This window comes from Elephas maximus, chromosome 1 (assembly GCF_024166365.1).
Source record: "Elephas maximus indicus isolate mEleMax1 chromosome 1, mEleMax1 primary haplotype, whole genome shotgun sequence".
Lineage (NCBI taxonomy): Eukaryota > Metazoa > Chordata > Mammalia > Proboscidea > Elephantidae > Elephas > Elephas maximus.
The window spans coordinates 198,847,092-198,872,868 of NC_064819.1; positions in this window are offsets into that span (position 1 = coordinate 198,847,092).

Sequence of the window (25,777 nt, forward strand, 5' to 3'; positions counted from 1 at the left end):
CTTTGCAAATCAGGATTATATTTTAATTGGGCTGCATAATTTCTTTTCATTGGATGTTTTGATTCAGAGGAAAATATTTCAAGCCTTTGACAAAGACAAATAAAACTTCTATGCAGTAAACAATTTATAGCCTCACTAACCTTGTACAACGTGTCAAAAAAAACCATATAAATGATTGAGACACTTCTCTGGTAGTGTTTCCCATTAGGAAGGAAGCAAGTATAGTAATTAAGAATGAGCTCAAAAGCCAGAATGCTTGGGATGCCTTCCTACCTCCTTCATTACTAGATATGTAACTTCAGGCAAATTACACAATATCGCTGTGCCTTGGATTTTTCACTTGCAAAATAGCAACATGGCAAGACAATTTTATAGGCTTGTTGTGGCAATTAACTTAATGTTTACAAGACTTTAGAACTGTGCCTGATACCTAGTAAGTCCAAACCAAACCCACTGCTGTTGAGTCATTTCTGACTCACAGCGACCCTACAGGACAGAGTAGAAGGCCTCACAGGGTTTCCAAGGACTGGCTGGTAGACTTGAATTGCTGACCTTTTGATTAGCGTCGAATGCTTAACCACCGCAGCTAGTTTTAATTCCAAGCAATGTTCTTGGGGAGCATTGATCATGAAAAATAAGATTCATTCCTGGTGTCTTAGTTATCTAGTGCTGCTATGAGAGAAATGGGTGGCTTTAATGAACAGAAATTTATTTTCTCACGGTTTAGAAGGCTAGAATTCTGAATCCAAGGCACCAACTCTAGGGAAAGGCTCTCTCTCTGTTCATGTGGGGAAAGGTCCTTGTCTGTTTTCAGCTTCTTTGGTAATCATGTTGCATATATCTTCCCCTCCATTTGTGCTTGCTTCTCCTGCCTAATCTGCTCAATTTATATCTCAAAGGTGATTGGCTTAAAACACACCCTACACTGACATGGCCTAATTAAGATAATAAAGAAAACCCTACACCCACAAGATAAAAACAAACTCATTGCCCGTGCAGTCAATTCCAATTCCTAGTGACCCTACAGGATAGAGTAGAACTGCCTCATAAGGTTTTCAGGGAGCAACTGGTGGATTCGAACTGCTGATCTTTTGGTTAGCAGCCGAGCTCTTAACCACTGTGTCACCAGGGTTCCTCCACAGGTATAGGGGTTAGGATTTACAACATAAAATATACAATATATTTTTAGGGAACACAATTCAAGTGGTATTTTTGGCTGAAATGCTCTGATATGCTTATGGGCTGTATGAATTCCCTTATAGCGTGAACTCTCTGTAGCAGTTCCCAAATTCATTTGAATTTGGAATACTTTGCATAAAAAAAAAAAAACTAATAAACCAGTAAAACCAGTTGACATCAAATCAACTCCAACTCATGGGAATCCTATGTGTGTCAGAGTAGAACTGTGCTCTGTAGAATTCTCAGTGGCTGATTTTTTGAGAGTAGATCACTTGGCCTTTCTTCCAAGGTGTCTCTGGGTGGACTTGAACCTCCAACAGCATTAACTGTATGCGCTACCCAGGGACTCCTACCTGCTAATACCCCTAGGAAAGTATTCCACAAAATATTTAGAGTTACAGTCTAAGGCATAACCATTTTCTATAAAAACTAAGCTTGTGTGGAAGGTGCTAGACTGATATGAATGGTGTTTAAATGTGTTTCTGTTGCCAAAGAACCAGTAGAAAATACACCGTGATCAGAAGATGAGAAGTCTGCAAATGGACTCATAGTGTGGAAAAGGACCACATAATACTATTTTGATATGACAACTATATATTTCATCAGCTGATCCAGTTCATAAGATTCCATTCTCTCGCTTTTGCAGGGAGATATGTGTTCCTGAGTATAGAGGAGAGTAAGTGTACCCTCTCACAACTTCTCTGCCAATTCAGACTTGCACTGGATGTGAAAAAAAGAACACTTAGATCAGAGGTCACTGGCTCCTGCCAGAAGGAAGGGCACCACAGTATTATGTGTTTTATAATCTAATAAAGGAAACTACCCTCTGAGAACACATTGGTGGCCACTACATGGTAAGGGGAAGATTTCCATGAACATTAAGCTTCTTTGGAACAGAACCATGAATAGGCCTCAGGGAGTTTATGAACCTCTTGAAGTGTGTATAAAATTGCACATAATAAAATAAGGCAGAAATTATATGATGTGTAAACTCAGGTGGATACTTAAACTTATGCAAGCCTCTCCCCTGTTTAGGGGTGGGAATCAAACATTGTCCTGAAACGTGTCTCTCTTGTTTCATAACAAATCACTTGTGTGGTCTCCCTTAATTACACAAATGTAGGCCAAGGTAGGAGGATGGGAAAGGTGTACTAGAAAATTTAATGATTCTCAAGCCTGACACTCACTGAAATTGCATTCATGCAAAGTTAGTCACTGAGGAAATATAGACCAATCTGGAGAAGGGGTTGGTTGCCTACCCAACAGCCATTGATATAACCCTGACGCATACCTTTCCTAATTTTAACCCACACAATATTCTCTTGTTCTGTTAGAACGACTACCTCTTGGTCTATGTACAGGTTCCTCATGAGGACAATTAATTGTTCTGGAATTCCCATTCTTTGAAATGTTATTCATAGTTTGTTATGATCCACATAGTCAAATGCCTTTGCATAGTTAATAAAACACAGATAAACATCTTTCTGGTATTCTCCGCTTTCAGCCAAGATCCATATGACATCTGCAATGATGGTCCTTCTTCCATGTCCTTCCTGAATCTGGCTTGAATTTCTGGCAGTTCCCTGCCGATGGATGTTTTGTTACCAACAAGTTTGAAATACTTTCAGGAAAATTTTACTTGCATGTGATATTAATGATATTGTTCAATAATTTCCACATTCTGTTGGATCATCTTTCTTAGGAATGGGCATAAATATGCATCTCTTCTAGTTGGTTGGCCAGGTAGCTGTCTTCCAAATTTCTTGGCATAGATGAGTGAGCACCTCCAGTGTTGCATCTGTTTGTTGAAACTTCCATTTGTTTGTATTTGTCAATTCCTGGAGCCTTGTTTTTTGCCAATACCTTCAGTACAACTTGGATTTCTTCCTTCAATACCATTGGTTCTTGATCATATGGTACCTCCTGAAATGTCTGAACATTGACCAATTCCTTTTAGTACAGCGACTGTGTATTCCTTCCATCTTCTTTTGATGCTTCCTTCATTGTTCAATATTTTCCCGGCCGAATTCTTCAATATTGCAACTCAAAAGTTGAATTTTTTCTTCAGTTCTTTCAGCTTGAGAAATGCTGAGTGTGTTCTTTCCTTTTGGTTTTTTACCTTTGCATAAAACAAAAAAAAACCAAGCCCAGTGCCGTTGAGTCAATTCCGACTTAGTTCATCATAATACTTTACTTTGTCTTCTTGAACCACCCTTTTGAAATCTTCTGTTCAGCTCTTTTGCTTCATCATTTCTTCCTTTTGCTTTAGCTGCTATAAATCAGAAAAGGAGCTATTAAAAAGATATTCCAGGGCCCATAGAAACACTGGGAGGCTAGAGATCCAAGATCCTGAAGAAATAGTAAAAATCATAAATATATGAAATAATATGCATATATGTATATAAACAATTGATAATATAATATGTAACTATAGTATGATGTTAAATATTTCTCTCTACCTACCTATTTATCTATCTATGACTAGAAATGCTGGTGGCATTGTGGTTAAGAGCTACAGCTGCTAGCCAAAAGGTTGGCAGTTCAAATCTACCAGGTGCTCCTTGGGAACTCTATGGGGCTGTTCTATTCTGTCCTATAGGGTCACTATGAGTGGGCAACGGGTTCAGGTATCTATTGCTGGAATCCACGCAAATGTCAGTAAGGGCCTGCTTGAATAAACACTAGAAAATCAATATAATAGGGATACTATGCAAGTCTAAAGAACCCTGGTGGCACAGTGGCTAAGTGCTCCACTGCCTACCAAACAGCTGGTGGTTTGAACTCACCATCTGCTTCTCAAGAGAAAGATGTGGCAGTCTGCTTCCGTAAAAATTATAGCCTTGGAAACCCTATGGGACAGTTCTACTCTGTCCAGGGTTGTTGTGAGTCTGAATCTACCCAACAGCAAGGTTTTTTTTTTTTTTTTTTTAATGCAACTGTATAAAAGAATGAGGGATATCTCTACATTTTCTGTAATGTAAATACCATAATATATTGTTAAGTGAAGAAAGTAAGGTATAACATGGTTTATGGTTGTGTTCTCATTATTTAAGAATGATATGTGTGTGTATATATATATAATATGCATATGTATATACATATATATATGTTATGGCAGAATTAAAAAAACACATTTTAAAAATGATTATCTATTGGGAAACAAGGTGGTGGGCGTGGGAATAGAAACTAGACTTCTTTGAAGATACCTTGTTTTGTAGATTTAACTTCAGAACCATGTAAGTATATTACATAATTGTAAAACAAAATAAAGTATTTTAAGGAGGTCCCTAAAAACTGGAAGCAAAATGAAACAAAGAAACACAACTCTATGTCAAGTTGTTAGCGAAAGTGGAATTATTTCAACCGAATTTTAAACACATCAGTTTGGCTATAGGGGACCCCTGGGCGGCACAGATGGTTAAGAGCTTGGCTGCTAACCAAAAGATTGGAGGTTTGAATACACCCCAGGGGATCTTGGAAGAAAGGCCTGGGGATCTACTTCCAGAAAATCAGCCGCCGAAACCCTATGAAGCACAGTTCTACTCTGACACATGTGGGGCTACACCATGAGTCACAGTTGACTCAACAATAACTGCAGAGGCATAGTGGGTGGAGGGGGGAGAGGGAAGCACTTGCCCCCAGGTCCAAGTCCAAGGGAGCACCAGACAAGGTGTGGAATGACTTTCCAAGGTGCCACAAAAATGAAAGTTGCCTGACTGGGGCAGCAGGACAAGAGTGGGGAAGGTGTTTCTGCTGACCACATGGCCGTTATTAACGTCCATTCATTTTGAAATTGGGAGGTGATGCAACTTAGAGATTGCCCCTGGTACCTCCTTACCCTTGCTAGGCCTCTGAATAACTGGTGTGCTTTTGTTGGTTAATTTGGTTACACATCCCTAGTGAATATACCCTAAGAAAAAAAGAGCCCCCCTAAAAACCATAAACTGTTTTAAGTAATTGTATCTTTGGTGGAAGTATTGATATTTTTATTTAAGACTCTTGTATGTGTATTAAGGGATAAAAGGAAAGGAGTAATTACATTGTTGGAAAGTGTTGATCCTTTTAAAGAGCCAACTTTTGGTTTCATTGATTTTCTCTCTTCTCTATTTCATTTATTTCTGCCCTCATCTTTATTATTTCTTTTCATTTAGTTTGCTCTGTTTCACACTTAGTTTCTTAAGAAACTAGAAATTATTGATTTGAGACCTTTTTTTCTTTTTCAGTATAGACATTTACAGCTATAGTTTTCCCTCTAAACACTGCTTTGTCTGTATCCTGTAAGTTCTGGTATGCTATACTTTCATTTCCATTTGTCTCAAAGCAATTCCTGATTTTTTCTTTCACACATTGGTTATTTAGTAGTGTGATTAGTTTTCATTAATTTTTAAATGTCCCAAATTTTCTTCTGTTGTTAATTTCTGATTTTATTCCATTGTGGTCTAGAAACATAATTTGTGTGATTTCAAACCTGTTAAATTTATTGAGGTTTGTTTTATGGCCTAACATCTGGTTTATCATGGAGAATGTTCCTTGCATGCCTTAAAAAATGTGCATTCTGCTGCTTTGGGGAGGAATGCTCTATTGATGCCTTTTAAGTAGTTGGTTTATAGCGTTGTTCAAGTTCTTTATTTCCTTGCTGATCTTTTGTCTAGTTTTTCTATCCATTATTGAAAGTACAGTGTTGAAGCCCCCTACTATTATTGTTGGCTTGTCAATTTCTTCCTTTAGTTTTTGCTTGAAGTATTTTGGGGCTTTGCCATTACATATGTATATGTTTATAATTGATATCTTTTCTGGATGGATTGACCCTTTTATCATGATAAAGAATTTTAGACTTAAAATCTATGTTGTCTGGTTTTAGTATAGTCACTCCAGCTCACTTTTAGTTGCAGCTTGCATGCTGTAATTTTTCCAACCATTTACTTTTATTCGTGTCTTTGAATCTAAAGTGTGTTTCTTGTATGCAGTATATAGTTTTGTTATTTTTTAAAAAATCAATTCTGTTAATCTTTGCCTTTTGATTTGTGTGTATAATCTATTTATACTTGACTCAATTACTGATATGGTAGAATTTACATCTCCCATTTGGCTGTTTTCCGTACGCCTTATGTCTTTTTTTTTTTTTTTCTTGATTCCTAAATTCCTGCTGTAAATAGATGTTTTCTAGCATATAAAATTTCCTCGTTGTTTCTTTTACTATTTTTTTAAGTTATTTTCTTAGCGATTGCACTATGGATTACAATTTAGCATCTTATCTGAAAATAGTCATCCTTGTTTATATTGCTTTCATTTTGTGATGGATTAACTTTTCTTTGAACTCTTTTTTGTGCTCTTATCTCTTATATTTCACTTCTTGTTTTCTCACAACCTCTTTGCTAAAATTTTGCTTCAGAAAAACTATTACTTTAATTCATGAAGAAATATTTGGTCATAGTTTTTATCTGAGCCAAAGTCAGCATTCTTTTTTTTTTATTTCCCTTCTACTTTTTAAAAAATATTCTCTTTTTATAGATTTTGTACCTTTGATTTTTAATTACCCGTTATGGAAAGAGGTTTTTTTTTCACTGGGCCAGCTATTTGCAGGAAGCTTATGCAAAACAAGTTTAGGTGATATTCCTTATAGGCTGCTAAAACCAAAAAAACCCAAACCTGTTGCCATGGAGTTGATTCTGACTCATAGCGGCCCGCCCTATAGGACAGAGTAGAACTGCCCCATAGGGTTTCCAAGCAGTGGCTGGTGGATTTGAACTGCTAGCCTTTTGGTTAGCAGCCAAGCTCTTAAACAGACAGCGCCACCAGTGCTATCTGGTTTCTTTCGTGTATAAATTTATGTAGGCTTTATTTCCCCTCAAACAATGGCAAAGGCGTATCAATCAATATTAAGGCTCTCTTTCCTCCACTGCCCCAGAAAAGAGACCGCTGCTGGAAATGTGATTGCCTGTGTGAATTTGCCATTTTGCCTCATCCCAATGGCACAAAAGGTTAGCAGTTGAAACTCACCCAGCAGCTCCAATGGGAGAAATATCTGGCAATCTGCTTCTGTAAAGATTACAGCCTAAGAAACTCTATTGGGCAATGCTACTCTGTCACATGAGGTCTCTGTGAGTTGAAATTGACACAAGGACACCTGATAAAAGCAACCAGCTCTGTTTCTCACAAACAAAAAGGGTCCAGGGATGCTCCTGCCAACAGCTCTGCACTTCAGCAATGTCTGTCATCTTCAAGAAGTGTAGCTCATTAGCTACTTTTGATATCTTCAGCTGCTGGGGTTTCCTGCATGTAAATTATCTTTGTGTGGAATCTGCTCTCCAGTTCTTCCCAAGTGATTCTTGATCAGTCTTAGCTATTTTCAGCATCCCTTGCACCTATTTTAAGGTCTGCAAAATTTAGCTCGTCTTAGTTTCATAAAAAATGTGGTTTGTTTTATTTTTCATTTTCTTTAAGCTTTGAGATGATTTCCAGGAATGAAAGAAATCTTGACTCAATCTCACCATGTATGTACGAGAAGTCTGCTAAAAACATTTGCCATGTTAAATTAGTGGTTTGTTCAAAGTCATTATTCTCCTTGAACTGCAATATTCAGTTACTAGCCATAGGAAACTCACTTTGCCTCTTTGGACTTTATTCATGTACTTGAGGTCATTAAATGCCTACTATGTGTTGTTGATCCTGTCTTAGTAAAATGAAGTTTGAATTTCCATCACTAATATTTTGCCAGTATGTATATTACATATATGTTGATCTTATTATTGCCAATTATATATTATTGACCAAACCAAAAACCAAACCCGCTGCCGTCGACTTGATTCTGACTTACAGTGACCCTATAGGAAGGAGTAGAACTGCCCCATAGAGTTTCTAAGGAGGAGCACCTGGCAGATTCGAACTGCCAACCCTTTGGTTAGTGGCCGTAGCACTTAACCACTACACCACCAGGGTTTCCATATTATTGACACTTTTATGTAAATAATAAGAAAATATTTGAATATATAATTGGACAGAAATGTTGTCCTGTTAATAATAGTCACGTGTTAATACCAAAAACCAAAACCAAACCTGCTGTTGTCAAGTCGATTCCAACCTATAGTGACCCTATAAGGAAAGATTAAAACTGCCCCATAGGGTTTCCAAGGCTGCCTGCTTAAATGTAATAATGGGATCCATTTATTCTGTTCCAAGGATCAGGCGCCATATAAGGTTTATATGTCCTTTAACGCCTTCAGCAATTCTGTAATAAATGCATTATTTATTCTCTTTATGGATAGGCAAATTAAGGAGCAGAACTATTAATCTAAGTTTTGACAATGAGTATATGGTACATAGCCAAGATTCTAATAAACTCTGTAAGATTCATTACCTAGGCCCATCCATTCCATGGTATTCTCTCACCTACCCGTTTCCTCAGATTTTTACAGCGAGGCCATAGTAGTCATCATTGGTCATATACCTAACATTTATTCCCCATCCTCAACTGTGTTCCTTAATAACAGAGATTCTCTTCCTGCCCCATCCTCTCATAATAAAAGACATGGGCACAGGACCTAATTCTACTCAGGTGGACTGAGGGGAAATTTGATGGTAAGTTCCCAGGAAAGGTTTTCTTCCTCAACAAAACAACAGAATGATGCATAGGAGAAAGTACTCCTTTTTTTCCCCAGCCAAATGTGTGTCTGGGACTGTAGCAGCCATTTTGAAACCCTGGAGGCAAGCGTAAGTACCAAGCAAATAAGCTGAAGATGGGAGACTAGAAAGACAGAAAGAGGCTGGGTCTTTGATGACATTGATGAGCCACTTAATTAGCTTTGGAACTTCAGGCATCTTGTATTTTAGCACAATTTCAGAATGAGATCCTTATACTAGATTCTCTTCTGTAGCCAAAATTTCTAACATTACAACTATTTAAACTATTTATATGCCCTTTATGCATTCCTCTAAGACAATGATCTGTAACTGTACTTCTCTTTCAAAACCAATGATGACTCTCCATTAAATCTTTTTTTTTTTTTTTTTTTTAATATTTTATTGTGTTTTTGGTGAAAGTTTACTCAGGAAATTAGATTCTCATTTAACAACTTCTAAACATATTGCTCAGTGACATTGGCTACATTTTTCACTATATATCAGCATTCTCATTTTCATTCTGTCTGGTTTCCCTTAATTTCTGTTCCCCCTTACCTTCTCATCTTTGGTCTAGGGAAAATGTTTACTCTTTGGTTTCATTTGGATGATTATTTAGAGGAGCACATTACTCACGGTGGTATTATTTATTTTTTGGGCCAATCTGTCATTTGGCTAAAAAGGTGACCTCTGGGAGGGGTTTGAGTTACAAGTTTAAAGTGTATCTGTCATAGTCATCTAATGCTACTATAACAGAAATACCACAAGTGGATGGATTTAACAAAGAGAAATTTATTTTCTCACTGTCTAGTAGGCTACAAGTCCAAATTCAGGGAGTCAGCTTCAGGGGAAGGCTTTCTCTCTCTGACGGCTCTGGAGGAAGGTCCTTGTCATCAGTCTTCCCTTGGTCTGGGAGAATCTCAGCACAGGAGCCTCAGGTTCAAAGGATGCACTCTGCTCCCAGGCTCTGCTTTCTTGGTGGTATGAGGTCCTCCCTCTCTGCTAGCTTTCCTTTTATCTCTTAAGAGATAAAAGGTGGTGAAGGCCACACCCCAGGGAAAGTCCCTTAACTTTGGATTAGGGACGTGACTTGAGCAAGGGTGTTACATCCCACCCTAATCCTTTTAACCACAGGCAGAGATTATGATTTACAACACATAGGAAAATCACAAAATGGAGGACAACCGCACATGGTTAACCAAGATGACACATATTTTTGGGGGACACAATTCAATCCAGTACAGCATCCCAGGGTGATAATCTTGAGGGTTCATCTAGGCTCTACCAGTCCAGTAAATGTGGTCTTTTTTTTTTTTTTTTTTAGGAATTTGAGCTTTGTTCTACATTTTTCTCCCATTCTGTCCAGGACCAGCTATTGAGTCCCTGGTCAGAATGGTCAATAGTGGTAGCTGGGCACCATCTAGCTCTTTTGGTCTCAAGGTGGTGAGGCCACCGTTTGTGTAGAATATTAGTTTTGTAGACCAGTTTCTTTCTTGTGTCTTTGGTCTCCTTCTTTCTCTTTTGCTCAGATGAGTAGAGACCAATAGTTGTATCTTAGATGGCTGCTCACAAGCTTTTAAGACCCCAGATACTACCCATCAAACTAGGATGTGGAACATTATCTTTATCACCATTAAATTTTGATGATTTGCTGCTATGTGAAAAAGAAGACTTTATTTGTCCCTAGCCATTACCATTCTTTGTAGAATCTTTCCTTGCTTGCTATAATTCTTCTGGAAACAAATTTTCTTTCTCAGAGAGCTTTTTGATTTCTGCTGCTGAATGTTGTATCATTTTGAAGCTAGAAGGGCCTTTGTCCCCTGACTTACCTATTTATGATTCTATGTTTTGTCTCTATGTACTTGTTCATGGAAACAGATGTTGTTGCCTAAACTCTTTCCTCAGTGTAATGATTGAAACAGGATTGAAATAAAAAACAAAACAAAATCTCTTCTAGTTTCAAATTGATTTTAAACATCAAAACCAGATGTTCCATCTGATCCAGATGTCATTAAATGGATGAGTTCATTTTTCTATCAGTCTGTAGGTTCAGCTTTTGGAAATAGCCTGGAGCAACTGTATTTTATAAGCATTCAAATATCATTATTTAGTTGTCTCATATTCTTTTGCAAATAGCTGTCCTGTAAAGGACTCCGGAAATTTTTTTTTTTTTTTTTGTCCCATGGCTGCATTAAGAATAATAGAGAACTTGAGTTAAGATAAATAGTTGCTATTCATTTAATCCACTTTAAAAATAAACTAGAACAATTTAACTGCTGACAGAGTAAGAGAAACAATGAGTCAAAGACCATTCATTCCTTACCTTTCAACTACTATTCCTACACTTCTCCATACCAACTCTTTTCTCCAGATGCATTAAATATTCTAGTAATCACTTGTGCTTGACTTGAATATTATGAAATTATTGAGATTTTATTTTTTAGAATCTTATTGACTTAAAATATTTTTATTAAAGTTATAACACAGCAAAATGTACACTGTTTTAAGTGTACAGCTCAAATGAATTTTAACATAAATGCATGTATCCAGGAAACCAGCACCCAGGTCAAGATAATAGAACATTTCCATCTACCTAGGAGATTGCCTGGTGCCCCTTCCTGCCAAAGCCCTTGAGGTAACCACTATTCTGACTTGTACGCCACATTAGTTTTGATTTTTCTTGAAGTTCATATAAATAGAATCATACTATCCGTATACTTCTATCTGTGAAAATCATCTGTTATTGGTCGTAGCAATATGTGATATTTTTCATGTTCAGACAGTACATATTATTGTGTTATAGCAGTGCTTTTTTATTGTTGTGAGTATTCCACTAAATGAATATATAACAATTTATTTTCCCATTCTACTATTAATGGGCATGTAGAATTTTTTTTAGTATTTCTAGTTTTTGTGTATTATGCATAAAGTTGTTATTAATAAGTTGTTATGAACATTCTTGTGTATGTATTTTGGTGAATATATGAACATATTTCTCTTGGGTATATATCTAGGACTGGAATTGCTGGGTCACAGATGAGGAGTCTGGCTCCTAGATAAAAACTTGTGTGTATGATTTTCAAGCCTGCCCACGGGCAATTACAAAGCCTTTATTTACCTGGTGATGTGGCGGGCCTCAGGGAGAAAGACCCCCTCCCTAACCAGGCTTGGTGCACAGCCCAGTGGCCTCACTAGGGAGATGTTTGGGGAGGGGGAGGTTTGCAGACCATACCCCCAACACTGTCAGAGGAGGTGACAACAAAATGACCCAAGGGTCGTGGTGGTGGCAGGTTGGCACCATGGGGAGAGGGGCCACCAAGGCAGTGGTGCCACTAGCCTGGTGTCACCCATCGCCCAGTGCAGAAACTTGTTACCACCACCACCACCACCACCATCCCCATCCCCCACCACTGCCACCTCACCCTCCACCCCCCTCCCATCACCCCTCCATTAGGGTTGGTGTCACCCAGTGTGGTAACACACTGCCATCTCCCTACCCCCCACACCCCCTCCCCCACCTGCCAGTCACTGTGAGGTGGGGGAGCTGTGGCTGGGGCCATTGGGTGGAGAGGAGGGACTCCGCCTTGACCAATGGGAGAGGGGGAAGCTGCAGGAAGCCACGGAGGGCTGCATGGGGATGGGGCAGCGTCAGTCAGCTCTTCACCAAGAGGGGATTCCCTAGATGGCCTCACCTACCCTATGTGGGCGGTGTGGGAAACACCATGAGTTACCGCACTAGGGTGACACCACTCTAGTGAGCCTCTAGCATAGCTGATGCATTGCAATCTCTGAAGGGAGTTATAGTCAAGGGCTCAGGCTCCTCCCAATGGCACAACTGGGGTATTGCACCAGCTCTGGGCACCACTGAGCAGTTTCTATTAACCCAGTATGGCCCAATGTCCTTCCTCAAGGACACGCATCCTTCCTCAAGGATGGTGTTAATGAAAAGATTAATGAGCTTCACTTGTATTTTTGAACTGATATTATGGTAAAGTTATCTACAAGAGGGATGTCAGATGTTTGGACAGGAGCACAATTTCAGTGCTTGCTATAGGCTCCATTTTCCATAGACAAGCAGAAGGCTGTACCGGGCTAATTGAAACTGCTCAGTGGTACCATGCACCCAGAGTCAGTGCAATACCTGCCATACTTGCCATACCCCAGTTACACCTCTGCTCCTCCACCCCCTCCAGCAGTGCTCTTTCATATATCTGCATTACTAGCCCAGGTACCTTCCTACAACCATCTCTTTGTTGGGGACCTTTGGCAGAGGTCTTCATCAGGCTCCTCTACCGAAGCCTCCTTATGAGGGGGAAAGAAGGAAACCTTGAAGGCACTTTTCCCAACTCTGACATAGTGGGAACTACTTTTCCACTTTTACCACTTCCCGCCTCTCTCTTCTTCCAGCCCTGTGGTTCACAAAGGGGCTCCTTTGGCAGTGAGGTGGTCCCTACATCTGTACTGATCCACCCAACCCTCACTCAGAGGCTGTTCCTGGAGAAAATATGAAACAAAGAGGAGCCAGCACACTTTCTCCAGGTATCTCTTGCTTCTACTATCACAGCAAGTAATTAAAGGCTTTACTGTTACTTTCATTTTTTCTTGCTGTCTTAATTGGCTACTGAGATGCCTGGCATGGGAGAATGATGTGGCAGTTTACTTCAGTAAACATTACAGCCTTGGAAACCCTATGGGGCTTCCAAACCCTATTCTGTCCTATAGTGTCACCATGAGTGGGAATCGACTCCACAGCAACAAATAGGACACCTGGCAGTTCGGCTCAGCTCTCCCAGCTCAGCTTGGCTGGGCTCCCTGACAATAGGGCTTATACAGAACGTACTGTGGCTCTTGCTTTTATACCCAGTCTGACAATCTCTGCTTTTTAAATGGTGTGTTTTGTCCAGTTACATTAACATAATCATTGAAGTGTGTGGTTAAATCTGCCATTTGCTAATTGTTGGCCACTTGTCCCCCCCCCCCTTTTTTTATGTTTCCTGTCAACTTTTGGGTAACTTGACTAGTTAAATAATTTCATTAAGGTGTAATTAACTTACAATAAGCTGCCCATATTTAAATTGCACAATTTGATAGGTTTTTGCACATCCCCCAAGGACAATAAGTTTTCTGGAGTGTAGCCTGGGCTTCGATTTTTAAAAGCCCCCCAGGGAAATACGAAATGTAGCCAGGGTTGAGTTCCACTCACATATGGGGAAGAATACCCTTTAATTATTAGCAACAAATCTCTGATAATTTAAACAACTCTTTTTCAAAGTGTTTCTATCATTTCATAGCAAAATGCAAACCATTCCATGAATTATACATGTGATTTTTTTTACCACCTAGAAAGTAAAATTAAATTACTTTAAAGTGTACATATTCCAAATTTGTTAACACTGTATGCATTATGGAAGTGAGCACCAAGTATTACTGGTTTCATAAGAACTCTTGGACTTTAGGTTCTACCTCTGTATAGTCTGGTGGTGTGATTGAATACTTAATAGTACCACCATACTATGACTAAAGCATACAGGTTAGCTCCTAATGTGAGATGTTTTCTGGGACTCCATTGGCCTGAGGCAATATTTTCCTTCTGTTTCAACTTCAACAAATATATATATGTATATATTTATTTATATATAATGTATATAAACCAAACCAAACCCAGTGCAGTCGAGTATATGCATGTACAGCAAATTCTGCTATAATCCTTGTTTTAAAAATGCAAGTTTGTTCCAATGCAACTGATATATTAGGGAAAAATTTGAGCATAATATGAATTTCACATTTGCTTATATGTGATTTCAACTGTGAGAAACTGGTAGGCAGAATAATGCCCCCCCTCCAAAATATACCAGCTTTCCTGTTTCCCCCTGCCTTCTCCTCCCTGCCCCTGAGCTGCTGTGCCCATTTACTCTCATTTTGTTTTATGGGCCTGTCTAATCTTTGGCTGAAGGGTGAACCTCAGGAGTGACTTCATTACTGAGTTAAAAGGGTGCCTGGGAGCAGATTTTGTACTAATTCTTGTCAAGAGTCTATGAACATTCCTTTTCCCCTCAACCTCACTAACACTCTGTACTATCAAACTATTCAATGTTTACAAATTTGATTGGGTTTAAATGTTTTCTCACTGTAATTTTTATCAGCATTTTTAAAATTGTGAATAAGCATCTTTTCTCATATTTTTAAGATTTTGTTTATGTTCTTTACCTATTTTCAACTGAGTTATTTTTATTACTTAATTTATAAGTACTTTTTTATGTTCAGAAAATAATCTTTAGTCTGCCATATTTTTTTTTATGTGTTATAAATATTCTTGCATGTTTTTTGTCACTTTTTTTTCCTGAGCAGAGTCTTAAAATTTTATATAGACAAATTTATTCATCTTATTCTTTGTAGTTTATTGAGGTTTGTGTTTGGCCTTAAAAGATCTTAACCTTTCCAAGATTATAAATAATTCTCTTATGTTGTTATGTTGAAATTATTGATCCAACTGTAATTTATTTTTGTGAAAGGAGCAAGGCAAAGGTCCAGTTTTATTTATTTTTCAAATGACTGACCATTTCCCCATTTCCATTTATTAAACAATCCATTGTTTCTCTACTGTTTTGAAATGCCACCTTTGTCATATTATTTCAACCCATGTATATTTATCATTCTTTTATATAATGGATTAGATTTGGAAATGGCTAAAATCAATTGCTTTTCTAAGATTCTCTTAGAACTATGGATCAGATTAGCACAACCACCTTACAAAATGATATATTTATTTATCTACTTATTCATTTAAATTATTTCACATCTAATTTATAGCTTTATAGTGTCCTAGAGCAGCTCCCAAAAATGGCCCAATGCCTCTAGTTTTCATAAATATTAAAGAAATATATAAGGAGCCAGGAATGTGTTCCCTTAAACTGCAAGGAGGAATAATTGGCTAGTGATAAGATATTAAGTCTTCAAAAAAAAGATAATAAGTCTTCAACTGACAATTAAATACCATTATACTTTTTTTTTTTTTTTTATGCTTAGTGAAGATGTAGACTAATTCCATAATGTTTCCAAAGTGGCATTAATTTTGTTACTTTATCTGTAGTACAGCATTGGATCTCAAGTTTTAATTATCACCTACTCATTTACGGTAGATTTGCAAAACCAGAACCAGTAGAATGCATAGGAAAAATAGCATACACTGGTAGACATAGATATCTGCAACCTTATCCTCAGCTGCCATAGATAGATGAAATTTTTTACTTAAACATGTTTCAATTTTTTGAAAATTGTTTCCATTCTTTCTACACAAAGACAAAAGAAAAATAGCGTGTTTCCATTTACCCATCACTCAGATCTAACAATTATCAATATTTTTCTTTCTTTTTTTTCTAAAGTATTTCACTGGTATATCCTTCAGTATGTATCCCTAAATTATATGTGTATTATCTCATACAACTGTGAAGCCACACCTAACAAAATAAATAAGACTCCTGGGTGTTGTGAAAAACCCAGTTCAAAATCAAATTATCCAATTGTCTCAGGAAACTTTTTTTTTTTTTTTTTTACAGTTCATTTGCTCACATCAGGATCCAAACAAGGACTATCCATTACATTTGACTGTAATATCTCTTAAGACCCTTAATCACTGCCTCCTCCCTTTTTTTTCTTCATGTCATTGACTTGTTGAATAAACCAGATTAGCTGTGCTTTGCACACTTACTCTTCAAAATATAATCTGCTGACCAACAAACTGTACTGGCATCACCTGGGAGCTTATTTGAAATACAGAATTTCTGGCCCTTCCCCAGACCTGCTGTATCAGAGGCCTCACTTTAACAAGATCTCCAGGTAAGCTGTATGCCCACTTGGAGAAACACTCCTCTAGAATGCTTTGTTTCCTTATGCTGTTTTCCACTTGTTTCTCTACTGCCATATTTTCTATAAATGGAAATTACGTCTATATCAGTAAGATCTCAACTTTGACTGCAAAGGATTACTCTCTGATTTCTTTCACTTCTTCAATCAACCTGAGTCCCATTATCGATATATTTTAAGCCCTGTTAAGGAATAGATCAAAATAGATCTTACCTTCTTACCCTGTCCACTCTAGGTTTACACAACTCTGTTGAAAGACTCAGGTTAACTATAAAGAGTTCAGAAATCTGCCTGTCACAATACTTGGTGGTGTCGTATTACATGGATTTTAGAACAACAAAAAAAATGTATATTTAATTTATAATGACTAATTTGACACTACACAATTTAACTAGAGTTCACAGTTAAAAAACAATTATATACAGGAATCTATTCATAACATGAATTTAATTTTATTTACTAATTTACTAACCCCCCTCACTGATAATTTGGGGAAAAAAATCAATCTTTAGTGTATTATGACCAGGAAATTGCCTATTTGGTCCTGATTTGGGTTTTTCTTTCCCTAATCTTCAAATCTTGCCCCTCTTCTCTGTGCTGCATGTTATCTTTATTCTTTGCCTTTATGCTCCAGTATAGGCGTAGTCTTATTTTAGGTTTTTTTATTTTTTTCTCATTTTCTGAGTATGATCTTGCTCAAAATTCCTTTAAGTATTGTGATAGACTGAATAATACCTTGCCCCTACCCCCAGTATATCCATGCCCTAATTTCTGGAACCTGTGAATATGTTACCTTAGAAGGTAAAAGGGATTTTGCAGATGTGAATAATTTATGGATTCTGAGATGATCCTAGACTATCTGGGTGGGCCCAATGTAATCACAAGGATCTTATAAGAGGGAGGCAAGAGGATCAGAATCAGAGAGATGACAGAAACAGAGGCTGGATGTGTGCTTTAAAGATGGAGGAAGGAGCCAAGGAACGTAGGGGGCTTCTGAAAGATGGGAAACGTGGAAAAAGATGCTCCCCTAGAGCTTCCAGAAGGAACTCAGGCTTGCTGATACCGTGATTTTAACTCAGTGAAACTAATTTTGGACTTCTGATGTCCGGAAATGGAAAATAAAAAGTTCATAGTATTTTAAGCTATGAAGCAACTAAATTTGTGATAGGAGTCCTTGGGTGTCACAAACTGTTAAGCGCTGGACTACTAGCTGAAAGACTGGTGTTTTGAACCCACCCCCAGGTGCCTCAGAAGACAGGCATGGCGATCTGCTTCTGAAAAGTCACACCCTTGAAAACCCTTTGGAGAAGTTCTACTCTATACACATGGGGTCACCAATGGCAACTAACAACAAGGAGTTTGTGGTAATTTGTTACAACAAGGATAGGAAATTAATACAATGATAAACATTTTATCAGCTCACTGATGCTAGCTCCCAAAATTTGTCTGAAAGAATAAATAAGAAAGTATAGCTAAGCAAAGAGTAAGTGGAATAAACAGAGTACTTATACCAGATATTAATCATATTGATAAAATAAAGCTATAGTATGAAAGAAGTGTGTTATTTGAACAAATCGGAACACACACACCAAGGAAGCAGAGTGGGTAGCACAGAACAAGAACCTCTGTGTGCATACATACTTACTCTATGATAAAGTCAGTGTTCTTTTTTTTTTTAAAGGCAGTGTTCATTAACGATGAACAACCTGCCATGAGCCTTTCTGAACAGTCTGTGTTGTTCCTCCTACAGACATTCCTATATGGTGTACCTTTTACTTGTTCTGCTTGTTCTCTACTTGTTGCATCTCTTACTTCTGTTCATCCTTAGGAATTGACTTAGTTGTTACCTCTTCTAAGAATCTTTTCCTGAAAGCTCAGGTTTGGGCTGCAGGTTCTTCTTTGGTTCTGCCATAGCATACTCTAGGCCTAGAACATGAAAACAAGCAATCACCAGGTATTAGTGTCTTAACATAATATAAGAATGTTTCTTTTTAACACAAAATCCACTGTAGGTCCTGGTCAGCTCTTAAGAGTCACTGTCCTCCATACAGTAACTCTGCAATCCAGTCGGCCTCAAACTCTTGGCCCTGGCAATTTAATTCAAGGCCTCCTGTAGAGGGAGAGGAAGGTTGGAGAATCATGCTTTTCATTACCTCAGCCCAGAAAATTACTTTTGCTCACTTTTCATGGCCTTGAACTATTCACACAGCCCTGCCAACCACAAGGGGCTGAGATATGCACTCTTCCACGTGCTTTTGTGCATGTGCCTGGAAGGGAAGGAGAACTGAATGTTGGTGAACATAGCAACATCAACCACACATTCTGAGCTTAGCGTGAGCATATCACTTACTACCCACCCACCCACTGCCGTCGAATCGATTCATAGCGACCCTGTAGGACAGAGTAGAACTACCCGATAGAGTTTCCAAGGAGCGCCTGGCGGATTTGCACTGCTGACCTCTTGGTTAGCAGCCGTAGCACTTAACCACTACGCCACCAGGGTTTCCCTATAACACTTACTACAGTGTGTTATAATTAAAGAGAAGGTGGAAAACATGGATATGATTGCACTCTTTGCAATTCTATTGAACTTTCTCCCTTGTTAGGATCAAGGTGGTAGAGGGGTTAGAATGAGCCTAGGAGTCAAGTTAGATCTGGAATTTTAATTCCTAGCTTCACCATTTAACTTACTATATGGCCTTGGACAAGTTACTTCCCCATTCTGAGTTTCAGTTTCTCAAATTATATGATAAGCTTACCAATATCTATCTCGTAGCGTTGTTGAAAAGATTACGTTATAGAGTGAATGTAAAATTCCTAACATTCTACTTGTCACACATCAAGCATTAAATAAATAGCAGCCTAAATTTATTATTAATTGAACCTTTGAGATGGCAGTCCTTCAGAGACCCTCCCTTATTATCTCTTTCTCAAATTTTAATCTCTTTCTCTTTGACCTTTGTCTTCAGTTGCAAACAATAGTTATCTTCCCTCAGCGAAAAAATGAAACCAAATCAACCAAAACAAGCTAAAAAGCCTTGCCCTCAAGGACAATGTTCTTTTAGGTTTTTTTTTTTTTTTTTTTAATCTCACTCTTTCTTATTATGGAACTTCTCCAGTGTTTTATTTCATGTTGTGCTGTTTTCTCACTAGCTGCTTTTACTTTCTAAGTTCCCACTCACTGCTCAGCTGATCATAATCTTACTTTCTTCTTCCTACACACTGAAGTCATTCTCTTGCAGCATATAAACAACTTCATTATGTCCAAGTTATTAAACTTCACAAGCATTTCACGTTGCCCGTCTTTCCTCCGGCTTGACATTTGTGTTTCCTTTACCTTTAATGACAGTACACAATCCCATGCTTCTTCCTCTACTTAGCACTCCCAAACCTCTTTTCCTGACTCAGTTTCTCTTTTTGTCCTCTCCAGGGGTGCATTTCAGAAGGTTCACTCCTTGGCCCTCTTCATCTCTCTCACATGGTTCCTCTCAACACTCTCACTCACCTCCAAATCTTGAAAATATAATCTCTAGGTGGGCGACTTCCAAAGGTAGACTGCAATACCAGCCTCTCATCTGAGCTCTGTTCCAGCTTCCCAAATGCCTCATCAAATTTTCACATGGGTTTTGTTACTGCACCTCAAATTTAATGTGTTCTAAATTGAATTACGTGCCCATTTGGCAAATGTCCACTCTCCTACTTTGGCACACAGCACAAAGGGTTTTCTATTGTAGTTATTGGGAACATTGGATTGCAGGTTGCAAACTCCTTGGGGACAGTAATTCTGTAGTCTTTATCTTCTTGCCTCCTCTTCTGACTTTCCTCTTTATTCTTATATTATTATTCAGTGGCCATTCGTCTCTATAACCATCAGTATCTATTTGATCATTAAAATATGTGCAATATCATACTTTGATATAATCGTTTGCATTAAAAATGTGGTACAGCGTCATTGAGCACAGTAGGAATCACCACAGTTCAAAATGCTAGAAAAAGGAAATATCTCTGTCTTGTTGATTCTATAATACAAAATTATTTTCCCCCTTTATTTAAATTTCAGGGCCGGCAGGCATGTACGCATGTGGTTATTTAATTAGGGTTACAGGTGTACTGCTGCCCAGATGGGGAAGACACAGCCTGCATTTCCCAAAAGAGCAGGAAAGGCAGGTAACAGCAATCCCTTCCCTAGAACCTCACCAGTTAGAGCTCATCACGTGGGGTAAAGCGGATTTTGTTTCAAATTTGGAATATGACATCATCCTGCTATTTCTCTCCCTTTGGAGCAGGAATAGAGCGATAAACACCTGCCAGGCATCCAGAGGTGTGCCAGATTCCTCTTATAGAGAAAATGGGGATCAAGGAAGCCCAGATTGTTTCTTCTGGCCAGAACACTGCTGCTTTGCTTAATGTGATATGTCTATCTGTGTATTCCTAGAGATACAGCGAGAGCTGCACTAAAGAATTACTTCTCTCTCTTCAAACCAGTGCGATGCATTATCTGCACATCAGGTATTTGTTCATCCTTTTTCATTGTTGATTGTATTTAAGACTGCAGTTTCCCATCTGCCATGGTTAATGTTATGTGTCAGCTTGGCTGGCCATGATCCCCGATATTGTGTAATTGTCCTCCATTTTGTGATTTGATGTAATTGTCCTTCATTTTGTGGTACTGTGTAATTATGTGTTGTAAATTCTAAATCTCTATATATTAATGAGGCAGGATTAGTGTGGGGTGTGTCTTGAGTCATGCCCTTACTAAAGGGAGTGACTGAAGTTATGCTTTTACTCAAGTCACTGCCTTGCTCAAGTAAGGGGAGTTTCCTTGAGGTTGTGACCTGTATCCAGTATATATGTGTGCTCTGACAAAGCTCACTCTTTCTCTGGATCCTGCATCTGACTCATCATCATCTGACCTCTGGTTCTTGGGACTTGAGCCAACAGCCTTCCATCTGACCTGCAAATTCTGGGATTTTCCAGCTTCTGTGACCTTCTGCAGCCCTGTGAACCAGCAGCCTGTCATCTGACCTGTAGATTTGTGTTTGTCAGCCCCTGCAAACGCATGAGTCAGGAGGAGTCTTCAGGCTGATGCCTGACCCATGGATTTGGGCCTTGCCAGTCTCCACAACTGTGTGGGCCACTTCCTTTATATACATCTCTCTCTCTATGCTTCACTGGTTTTGCTTCTCTAGAGAACCCAGCCTAAGACATTTGGTACTGAGAGTGGTTCTAAAAACCCACCCACTGCCATTGAATCAATTCCAACTCATAGCAACCCTACAGGAGAGAGTAGAACTGCCCCATAGAGTTTCCAAGGAGCGCCTGGCGGATTCAAACTGCCAACCTTGTGGTTAGCAGCTGTAGCACTTAACCACTACACCACCAGGGTTTCCTCAAGAATGCTTCTAGACAAACAAAATTGTAAGAATGAATTTTCCAAATTGGTTCTCAAGTCTGGCTAGTCTTTTTTTTTTTTTTTTTTTAATTGTGCTCTAAGTGAAAATTTACAGTTCAAGTTGGTTCCTCATACAAAAATTTATACACACATTGTTATGTGACCCTAGTTGCTCTCCCTATAATGTGCCAGCACACCCTTCCTTTCCACCCTGAATTTCCTGTTTCCATTCAACCAGCTCCTGTCCCTTTCTGCCTTCTTATCTCACCTCCGGACAGGCACTGCCTGTTTAGTCTTGTGTATCTACTCAAGCTAAGAAGCACACTCTTCACAAGTATCATTTTATGTCTTATAGGCCAGTCTAATCTTTGTCTGAAGAGTTGGCTTTGGGAATGGTTTTAGTTTTGGGCTAACATAGAGTCCAGGGGCCATGTCTCCTGGGGTCCTCCAGTCTCAGTCAGACCGTTAAATCTGGTCTTTTTACTAGCATTTGAGTTCTGCACCCCACTTTTCTCTTGCTCCATCAGGAACTCTCTGTTGTGTCCCCTGTCAAGGTGGTCATTGGTGGTAGCTGGACACCATCTAGATCTTTTGGTCTCAGGCTGATAAGGGAGTCTCTGGTTTATATGGCCCTTTGTGTCTCTTGGGCTCATATTTTCCTTGTGTCTTTGGTGCTCTTCATTTTCCTTTGCTCCAGGGGGTTTGGGACCAATTGATGCATCTTAGATGGCTGCTTGATAGCTTTTAAGAGCCCAGACACCACTCACCAAAGTGGGATGCAGAACATTGTCTTAATAAACTTTTTTATGCCAGTTGACCTAGATATCCCCTGAAAGCACAATCCCCAGACACCCACCCTCACCGCCACCCCGCTACTCTGTCCCTCAAAATGTTTGGTTGTATTCAGGAAACTTCTTAGCTTTTGGTATAGTCCAGTCGTGCTGACTTCCCCTGTATTATGTGTTGTCCTTGCTTCACCTAAGATAATTCTTGTCTACTATCTAGTTAGTGAATATCCCTCTCCTTCCTTCTCCACACTCATAACCATCAAACAATGTTTTCTTCTGTGTTTAAACCTTTTCTTGAGTTCTTATAATAGTGGTCTCACACAATATTTGTCTTTTTGTGACTAATTTCACTCAGCATAATGCCTTGCAGATTCATCCATGTTATGAGATGTTTCGCAGATTCATTGTTTTTCTCTATCATTGTGTAGTATTTCATTGTGTGAATATACCATAATTTGTTTATCCATTCATCTTTTGATGGGCACATGTTTTGTTTTAATCTTTTTGCTATTGTGAACAGTGCTGCAATGAACTTTGGTGTGCATATATCTATTCGTGTGACGGCTCTTATTTCTCTAGGATATATTCCAAGGAGTGGGATTGCTGGATAGTATGGTTATTCTATCTAGCTTTTTAAGGAAGTGCCAAGTCAATTTCCAAAGTGGTTGTAACATTTTACTTTCCCACCAGCAGAGTATAAGTGTTCCAGTCTCTCTGTATCCTCTCCAACATTTATTATTTTATGTTTTTTGGATTAATGCTAGCCTTGATGGGGTGAGGTTGTATCTCATTGTAGTTTTGATTTCCATTTCTCTAATGGCTAATGACTGTGAGCATTTTCTCACGTGTCTATTAGCCACCTGAATGTCTTCTTTGGTGAAGTACCTATTCATATCCTTTGTTCATTTTTTATTTGGGTTATTTGTCTCTTTGTTGTTGAGGTTTTGCAGTATTTTGTAGATTTTAGAGATTAGACTCTGATCAGATTTGTTGTAGCCAAAATTTTTTTCCCAGTCTGTATGTTTTCTTTTTACTCTTTTGGTGAAATCTTTTGATGAGCATAAGTGTTTGATTTTTAGGAGCTCCCAGTTATTTAGTTTCTTTTCTGGTGTTTGTGCATTGTTAGTAATGTTTTGCATTCTGTTTATGCCATGTATTAGGGCTCCTAGCATTGTCCCATTTTTTCTTCCATAATATTTATCTTTTTAGATTTTATATTTAGGTCTTTGATCCTTTTTGAGTTAGTTTTTGTGCATGGTGTGAGGTATGGGTCTTGTTTCATTTTTTTGCAGATGGATATCCAGTTATGTCAAGTCTGGCTAGTCTTAAAGGCACCAGTGACTCCCCCTGTGGTAGTGAAGAAGGGACTGCTAATCCACGGCATGAGGTGGCGATAGAAATAAGCAAAATATCACCACAAATAGATAAAATATTTGTGAGGAACAGGGCTCCAGGTGATTGTGTATTGGATACTTTTCTACAATTTGGTCTGAATGAGAAACATAAGGAAGCAAGTTGGTTGGTCTGACTTTCTCTAGATAAAGTGGCGAAAGAAAGAGAAGAGCTCAGGGCTTCAGAGTCACAGCTTGAGTGCCGCATAGAAGACCTGAAAGTGGCCCATTGTGCCCTGAAAGAAAGCTTTGTTTCTTGTAATAACAGAGCTAATATTGCTGAAAATCACCATTCCTCAAGGTGATCAGCCAGCAACCTGGTGGCAGATTGATTACTTTGGACTGCTTCCACCATGGGGAGGGCAGCGTTTCATTCTTACTGGAATAGACTCTTAATTTGGATACAGATTTGCCTTTCATGCACGCAATGCTTCTGCCAAAACCACTATCTGTGGGCTCACAGAATGCCTTATCCACTGTTATTGTATCCTACAGGGCGTTGCCTCAGATCAAGGGACTCATTTCACAGCAAATGAAGTGCAGCAGTGGGCTCATACTCATGAATTCACTGGTCTTACCTGAAGTGGCTGGCTTGATAAAATGATGGAATGGCCTCCTAAAGACACAAGTATGGTGCTAACTAGGTGGCAGTACTTTGCAGGGTTGGGCAATGTTCTCCAGGAGGCTGTTTATGCTCTAAACCAGTGTTCAATATACAGTGCTGTTTCTCCCTCAACCAGGATTCACAGTTCCAGGAATCAAGGGCTGGAGATAGGAGTGTCACCACTCAGTATTACCCCTAGTGACCCACTCACAAAATGTTTGCTTCCCGTCCCCATGATCCTGTGCTCTACGGGTCTAGAGGTTTTAGTTCCAAAGGGAGGAATGTTCTCACCTGGAGGCAAACATTGATTCAGTTGAACTGGAAGTTAAGAATGCCATCTGGCCACTTTAAGGCTTCTTATGCCTCTGGAACCTACTTGATGGCACCTAACAACAGCAAAAACTGAAAAATTTTATATGGTGTCTTCTACTCATTACCCAACCAATTACAGAGTGCTTCTCCCTGTCATCAGGCTGCTAATTAGGAAGGGTTGCAAAGTAACTTAATAATATCCCAAACAAAACATATGTAACAGGGTAAATATGTAAATATTCAGCTGCCTTAAAACTCTGACAGATGTCAATGTTAGCTAAATAGCCAGAGATGTAGGCCTAAGGTTAAGTATTTCATAGAACCAAGAGAGTCAAAGAACCAAGAGAGAGGTTTATTCATTTGCTGAGGCTAAAACAATGGTTTGTAATCATTTGGAATCCTACAAGCCTCTACAAATTTGATGAAATGTCAGGATCCTTTTCCCAAAATAGGCACAAAAACACATACGGACAAAACTGGCATAAATTTTCAGAAATTTTGTTGGCTTCCTGAAGTCAATCTTCTTGATTCAAAGTAAAGAATTTTCGGCTTGTAGTAATGAGACCAACTTGACAGCACCTAACAACAACATATATGATTCACTGGTTTTGCTTCTCTAGAGAATCCAGCC